Source organism: Excalfactoria chinensis, chromosome 1 (genome assembly GCF_039878825.1).
Source record: "Excalfactoria chinensis isolate bCotChi1 chromosome 1, bCotChi1.hap2, whole genome shotgun sequence".
NCBI classification, from domain to species: Eukaryota; Metazoa; Chordata; class Aves; order Galliformes; family Phasianidae; genus Excalfactoria; species Excalfactoria chinensis.
In genome coordinates this window covers 47,213,309-47,221,699 of record NC_092825.1, presented here as the reverse complement: position 1 = coordinate 47,221,699, position 8,391 = coordinate 47,213,309, and the positions used below count along the sequence as shown (strand labels likewise).

The 8,391-nt window shown below is 45.8% G+C and overlaps 1 long non-coding RNA gene across 1 annotated transcript; it reads left to right on the top strand.

Moving 5' to 3' along the window:
• Positions 1-2,919: 2,919 nt before the first annotated feature.
• LOC140247466 (uncharacterized) lies at positions 2,920-4,651 on the top strand. The gene is made up of 3 exons (XR_011902670.1): positions 2,920-3,035; positions 3,720-3,865; positions 4,556-4,651. It is a non-coding gene; the product is annotated as an uncharacterized lncRNA (long non-coding RNA).
• Positions 4,652-8,391: the final 3,740 nt, after the last annotated feature.

Sequence of the window (8,391 nt, the reverse complement as noted above, 5' to 3'; positions counted from 1 at the left end):
GGCTCTTGCCCTCACAGAAGGGCATCCTTAAGGAGGTGCCAGCTCTGCTCCCTACCTTTGTCCCTAAGGACAGCTTCCCAGGAGATCTCACTCAGTAACTCTTTAAACAGCTGGAGTTTTGCTCTTCTGGAGTTCAGGGTGCTGACTGAAGGGAAGGCACAGAGGGATCTTTGTACAGACACCTGAAAGAAGGATGCAAAGAACACAGAGACAGCCCTTTTTTTTAGTGGGGCCCAGGAATGGGACAAAAGGGAATGAGCACAAAGGGGAATGCAGGTTTCTACTAAGCACCAGGAAACAATTTTTCACCTTGTGGATGACAGAGCATTGCCAAAGGTTGGCCCGAGGCTGTGGGGTGTTCTCCTTGAACATCTTCAAAACCCACCTGGACGTGACCCTGAGCATCCTGCTCTGATGTTCCTACTTGAGCAGGGATTGGACCAGATGGACACAGAGGGCTCTGCCCACCTCAGTTCTCTGTGATAGTTATGTTTGTATTCTGTATTTCTGAACCCTCTCTACCCAATTCAACAGACAAACAAACAACCCCCTCCTCCCCCCCCCAATAACCCAAATTAAAAAGGCATGATGCAGATAGTGAAGTTTCTCTACCGTTGATACTCATGTATTGGGTCTGTCTCAATATAGTGGAATAATTTTGTCTGTCATTCAAACAAGGGGACCAAAATAAATGCAATTAGTAATTTTTGAGACACGGAATTGTTTCTACGAAAGCAAGATTGGGAGCTTCTCTTGACACAGTTCCTTCAAGGGAACTGGCTCAGCCATTAATTTCCTCTCCCTTGAGAAAGTATTGGGCAACCTTTTAATTAGCTGGACAGACTGTGTGATCTGTGGCCAGATTTGGCTTCTAGATGGGTGTCTAGCAATGAAAAGAAAGAGATGTGACATGACACGGGATTACATGTGTGTGGTGCTGGTGGTTTGGGCTGCCGAGGACATTTGGCACCGCAGGGGCATGATGTGAAAAATGAGCCTGGAATAATTTCTGGAGGAGATATAAAGGGAAAAGTCAGGGGTAGGACTGGGAGCAGGAACAGGCAGTGCAGTTGGTAACTGCAGACATGCTGGTGCTAGTGAGATTCGAGGCCTGTGGAAAAGAACGTGACTTCCAGCATTGCTGTACTTCAGTATGTGCCCACAGTGAGAACGCTTTCCTCCTCTGGATGTGTTCTGCAGAAGGAGTTTCCCCCTTTATTTTCCAGCACAGAAGAGCTGGGCAAAGCAAACCCTGCTGTAATTTTGAGGAATAATGGCATGCACAGGTAATGTTTGCTTGTAATTTTGGAAGCAGTCCCAGCAATGTGGTTTATCCCCAGCTATTCTTGAGAAAGAAACACTTGTAGAAGCCGAAAGATGAAAACCAAGTGTTTGCATCAGAAGAGTGGTCAGATGCTGAGTTTACCAGCGTTTCATCCTTGTCTCTCTTCTCGTTTTCTGTCTATTTCCAGCATTTTCAGGAATGCCAGAATGCCTTTATAATTAGTGCTGGTCACTGAGGGGTTTTTCTTCTCTTAACAAGATGCCATTTCTCCGCCTGGTGGCTTCAATGAAGGTGCACATCTCTGTCCATTTTGGATGTATTACAGCACAGGCTGGGGCTGTGGGACAGTTGCTGGGGTGTTATAATCAACATCATAAAACTGAGATAACACTAAATGGTAAGGGCAGACATGCCTATTCAGCATTTTACCTGTGATTTAGTCAGGTTGAAGCTGGCAGTGCTTAACAGAAAGGCATTTATTAGAGCTGCCTCCCACCTGCCTATCTCACACATCAGGTTCCGTTGCTAGGAAAAATATCATCTGTGGAATATATGTAATGCTGTAACTAGCTTTCCATCTTCAGATTTCACATGGGCATCCAGATACGTTCATTAATCCTTAATCCACTTCTTTGTTTTGGTACTAAAGGAGCAACATTTCTTATCATTTTAATAAATTGGGGTATTTCTTTGCACTACTCTGCCCACCATCACCACAGTTACATTCAGCATTTCTTTTTACACTTGGAGATGAATGTATCACTTTACCAGGGCGTTAATGTTTATATTGGACTGACAACTCAGCTTCTCAGCAAGGATAAGAGTTATTCCTTGCTGTCTGAGGGTGCATGTTCCAGCAATGTGCTCCTGCTGCTAAGAAGAGTTAATGTTATCCCCAGCTGCATTAGGCAACGGTTTGTTAGCAGTGAGAACATGTGATTACCTTTCTTCAGTGTTGGTGAACCATGACTGGCAGTGCTGGGCACAGTTCTGGACTCGCTGGTATGAGTTACATGGACAGACTTGTGAGAGGCCAGGGAAGAATGAAGATGCTGATGAAGGGAGGAGAGCACCTCTCCTTTGAGCACCTCTCCTTTGAGGAGAGACTGTGGGCTGGGCTGTTTAGGCAGGAGAAGGAAAGGGGCCAGCACACGAGCAACTGCTGGTTTTTGTGATGCAGAGACATTTGTAAGAAAGCAGGAGCGGGAGCTCATTTCTGTGTGGTTAGTTCAGAAGTAACTGCGTTGTGCGTGGCTGAGCTGGGAAGAGCTGTACCAGGTGATTGCAGAATGAGTGTTACTTCATCCTCCTTGTTCTTGCAAGGTGCAGTTCTGAACTGCCTCTCTGTTGCAACCCTCTGCAGCTGTGTCTTTCTCCACCCCCGTACCGAGTTCTGATTCTCAGCTTCCCTGCGGTACTGTTGTGTTTGGGTTTGTGTGCAATCCCTTTTTGCACCGCCTTTAAGAATCCTGAGTTTTGCACCTCGAGTTTGCTTCACTTGTCCAAGAGGCTGAGCGTTCTTGTTCTCGTTGTTGTGGCAATGCAGGGGCTCTTAGCTTGGTAAGCAGAGAGGGATGCCGTTGGGACCTTCTGGTTGGCGCTGATTTTCCTTGTCTTGTGTTTGCATCAGGTGTTGTGGTGAACGTACTGCTGACCACTCCCCTTTGGGTGGTGAACACACGGCTGAAGCTGCAGGGAGCAAAGTTTAGAAACGAAGACATTGTGCCGACCAATTATAAAGGCATCCTAGGTGAGCATCTGCTGTCCTCAAACAAGGAGGAGCTCCTTCACTGGAAGCCCACAGCAAGGACTCTGAAGGTGATAGACTCAATTCATGTAACAGATCTCCTTGTGGAATCTCTGTACTCCCGTCACTTTGCAGTCATGCAGTTTGACAGGAACCTGGACTGTGCCACCTCCAATGGTAACTGGAGAGTTTGTTGTCTGTGCACACGTAACCCCAAGGCTTTTGCAAAGACACACATCATCTTACCCAAATCCTGGAGGAGCAGCGAGCCCAGCAGTGTGCTAGCTGGGAGGTCTGCCTTTGGACAGACCACCTGCAAATTGACATTTTACTCACTGTAATCTCTAACCTATGCTTACATTCAAGCTGCCTTGCTCAGTAAGGAAAGAAGGAGGTCATTTTGAAGAGGGTTCAGATAAGTAACGTTGATTCTGAGCTTGAACTGAAGAGTTGAAGGCACCTGCATGGCTGGCAAGCTTTACTCACACTGAGAGCGGTGTGAAGAGCCTCCTCTGTCACTGTTTATCCATTAACTACCCGATTAGAATAGAGGGTAAAAAATGACACAGAGATGAGTGTTGAGGAGTTTAATAAAAGCAGAGCATCAGTCTTCAAGTACAACGTCTCCTACAACCAGAATGTTGTGCTTGTAACCGTAACGGCTTGTTTTTCTACCTCATTTCTCAGATGCCTTCCATCAGATCATACGGGATGAAGGAGCCTTAGCTTTATGGAATGGTACTTTCCCCTCCTTGCTGCTGGTCTTCAATCCTGCCATACAGTTCATGTTCTATGAGGGCTTTAAAAGAAAGCTTTTAAAAAAGCAGACACAGGTAAGTATGTTTTGAGACCAGGTGATGGACGTTCTCTGTTAAGAGAGAGGTTCCTTGGGGAAATGTACATTTGGTTCCATTCCTTGCTCTTATGGAGCTGTGGAGGTTTTTGCTGCCTTCTTTTTTTTTCCGCTGTTGTTGGGTTTTAGTGTATATTATGGCATGAGGTTGTGATGCCCTGTGGGCTCTGGATCTCTGTTAGGCATTTTAATTCTGGCTTATCTGTTTGAGAAACAGGTAGTTTTACATACCCTGTAACCCTTCCTCAAGTAAATTAAATACGTTGGTTGCCCATATTTCTGATTGCAACCAACCTACTTTTATAATCTGGAGAACGTTCTGATACGGACACCCACTAATTTTCAGTAGTAAATTCACACAGATGGAACTTTCACGCTTTCTTCCACTGAAACAGGCTGTAATCGCGTTGTTTCAGTAACCTGCCTGGAGGTGCAGGTGAGAAATGCAAAAGCCTGTGAGTAGGAAGGAATTACAAATGAACTCCTGTTGTGGGGAAGCTGCTTGTTTGCACTGTTTTGGCTCTTAGGAGTGAGATAACCTCAAGCTTCATTCTACTCCTGTTATTGCAGAGATGCTTAGAGAGCCAAGAAGCAGGTAATGCTACTGACTGTCAAAGCTATGCAGGTAGCTGGCTGATGGGGTGCTTTGTGTTCTGTCTGTATTGAACAGCTGACATCTTTGGATGCTTTTGTCATGGGTGCAGTAGCCAAAGCCGTTGCCACCACCCTCACCTATCCTTTGCAGACAGTGCAGTCAATCCTGCGGGTGAGTACTCTTTGTTTCTGGGTAACTGATCTAGAGGAACCTGGCATTAACGATTGCAACGAGAAGAAGAGTTTTCTTTGATACGCAAGGGATGTCTCTGAGGCTTTGGGCTGCATGGGCACGTGCACAGGGAAAGATGATGAGAAAAATCCATCCAATTAGTTTTCTCCCATCAGCATTCACAAAAGGCAGCACTCGGGAACAGCTTCACATCAGTAAGTCCCCACTGCTCAAGGACTCTGAAAGGACAGACTCCACAAGACAAAGGAATAGACAAGATTTCTTGTACAAAAGGATAACTCCTTTCCTCTCAATGTCCCACCATTGAGCTGAGATAATGAAGCACGTAACGGGGCCCCACCACATCTGTAATCTACCCAGATATGCTGAGATCGCCTATGGATCCCACATTAAGATCTGCAGGGTCACACCAAGAATTTTCAAGTGACGATTCTCAGCAAGGAAGCCACAGGGAAGCCTGCCAAAGTGCTCAGCGTTTATCTAATGCCACATCAATCTTATAGGAAGGAAAATTAAAAACAAAACTAAAAATCAAGAGCTCCATATGTGGATGTAAGTGCGCTGAAGAGATTAGCTGCTGCTAAGAATAAAAGCAGCACCCACAGAGAGGGCAGCCGGGTAAGGAGCGCTGACGACTGCAGCTCTCTTGGCATAAGAGGATCACTGGGAAAGCTCAGACAAATGCAGTTCCCTCTTGCAAATCGCGTTGCCTTTATGTTACTTCAGATTGTCACCTGAATATCACCATTGCTGGGAGGTTTCCTAAAGGCCTTAATGCTGTTTTCACAGCCAAGCCCTAAGGGAAAAGCCTGGACACACGCATTGCTTTCTGCAGGAAGTAAACAACAACAACAACAACGCAGCCAAATGTGACAAGCTGTGCTGCAAATGAAAAGCATAAAGTAACATGGCACCCTGCAAGAAAGCATCCCTATCCAACCCATTCCTGAAAGGTACGTGTAGCATTTTTCAGTGGCTATAAAAATGAAGGCTCTCAGTGCTGACAGGGCCCTCACGTACTGCTCTCCCCTCCTCCTCCTCCTGCTGCTGCAGTACTTGGGTCTACAGCTGGGGGGTCTGCTTAGCAACTTGACCTATCACCCTCCACGCAGTGTAAACTCACTTTGATATGGTCTTTGCAGCCTGCCCTGTTGGAGAGTGCCTTAAAGGTAAGAGGCGTCTGCTAGGAGACAGCAGCTGCAAGCTGCAAGGGGGTTGGTAGGCAAAGGGAAGCCTCCCCAGTGTCTGGTGCAGCCTTTGGAGATGCACAATTCAGCCTTTAGGGGGTTAAATAATTCTAATCAAACGAGTGTTTTAGATATACTGTCTCCCCCTCTGACTCTGCTTTAAATCATATTGATTAAAAACTCACCAACACATAAGTGATGCCAGTCCCATCAAGAGCTCCACCACCCCCCATGTCCTTGTACTCCGCTGCCACACTCCCATTGGGTGGGAAATGTTTTTCACAAGCAATGGGAAAATGATTGTGGTGATGGCAATCACTGCATTTTGCAACAGACCCCTGTGGCAGGAATGTGACAGTTCGCTCCCACTTCTAGGAACGGATTGTGTTTGCCTGCCTTTGTAACAGGTACTGGAGCAGAGCAAGCACTCCTCTTTTCCTTCTTCAGCAGATAAGCAATAAGATGTGCAATGGAAAGATCGATCTGTACCAGGGGCTTTGCAGTGCAGCACGCTTTATTCCTCTTGGACAGATGGGAAGTAAATCTTGTTCTTCCTCCTGCACAGGTTGTATATCAGCTTTCTTTGGGTTAGCCAGCAAACTGTGCAGGGGAATGACTACTGCAGTGAGGTACAGCCAGCTCAGGAACAGACATGGAGCAGTATTGATGACACCATTTAGGACAAAGAGGACACATTATACCTCATCGGCTCTCAATCTGTACCCTCAGAATCAACATTCAGTACAAAAAAAGGACTTATAAGAACTAGCAGGTCACTGGTCCTTCTAGATTGCAACCACTGCATTAAATACAGTTCTGCTATTATTTATACAGGCAAGCAATCAACGCAGCAATGAGGCAGGTTCAAAGATGTAAACAGAAGCAAAAAGCACCTCTAACATCAAGGTGGCAGAGTAACTGCTCTCTTAGCAAACTAAGCTGCCACAGATGTCTCTGCACAGTCGGTCTAGGGGTGTGGTGAGGTACAGAAAGGATGGGACAGGGATTCAATTTAGATCCCCTACACTGAGCCAAAGAAAGAACAGTTACCCGTGAGGGAACTTGGCTCAGATTTTGCTGCTGTCCTTCATAACAATCCTTCTCTTCCCTTTGTAAGGGTATTAAGAAGTCTGGTTTTCATTCTGAGATGAAAACACTTTCTGTTCTCTGGAAGTGAGAGGATGCAGTTTTGGGCTGGAACACGCAGCTAGATCCTGGGCACGCAAGAGAAAAGCAGAGCACTGTTAGCAGCAATCTCAGTCTTGAGGCTGTCAGCACAAACACCTGCAACATCAACACGGACTCAAAAGTCTGCAAGACACTGAGTTAGAGCTTCCAGCAACCACAGATTTCAGCTGAAGCGCTATCAGAAACATCTGGCATTGACGTAAAGCCAGCAGCCTCCCAGCTCACCTGCAATTATTCTGAGAGCAAGAACATCACAGATCCTTCTATACCCAAAGTGGTTTACCAAGAGCCATTCTGATGACAGAGAATGTCTTATTAAAAATAGCAAGACGCACCAAATCATCTTTCTATGTGATCCCTCGTTTCCGTCAATGGAACATTTTCACTGCAGTTCCCCGAAGTGTGACTGCTTCTTTACCATCAGTGAGGCCTACATCATCTCAGGAAACGTCCTGTCATTTAGCAAAGTATAACCCCAGCTCATTGTGCTTACTCATTCCTCCTGATGTCACACGCAAATGCCATTTGGGCTGATAAGGACCAAGCAGAGCACCAAGCGCAGTTTTATTGTACCCTGAGACTCTCAATGCTTTCTGAACCTGAATCCAATTTATTCTTGTGCAAAAGGCGGCAATATTTCTGCAGAAAGACATTCTCATTTCACACGCAGAACTGATTCAAATTGCAGGGGAGGGGGAAAGACGCCATTTCAGAGTTCAACAAACGTCCTGCAGCACTTAATCCTCCCAGACTTCACTGGCGTTAAACTATCGCAGCCTTTCTCAATACCAACTGTAAGACTGCACTTCAGAAGAATCCTGCTGCAGACTTCATGACAGCAGTATTTAGATGCATTTTATGGTCAAGGATGACTAAACAAAACTCTGCATAAAGAACATACACACTTGCATTAGCTGGGACAACAGTTACAGCCCTTTGGCCTTCTGGTCAAGAAAGTGTCTGGGAAGATCCATGGAAAAACAACTAAACCCCATTTTTGGGAAGGCATGACACTGATGAAACACAGGCTATTGCTCCCCGTCTGCATGACAACAAGAATTCACATTCTCAACAAGGAACCTAAAAATACAGAATTGTATCTGTTTCAGTGTAGGGAGTCACTTTCTTGAGGCACTCCCTTTGTAAAAGCATGAGGATACTCTCCCCTTTTCTACTCAGCGTCTGCACTGAATATCTGCCTTTGGGTTTGGTAGGGCACTGTGCCTACTTGCTGCCAGCGTTCACAGTAACAGCTCAGAAACATCAATAGCAGGTTTCTGGGAGAACACCTGGTCATTCTGTGCTACAAACATGTACGAGATGTTAAAAGAAAACTGTAAAAAT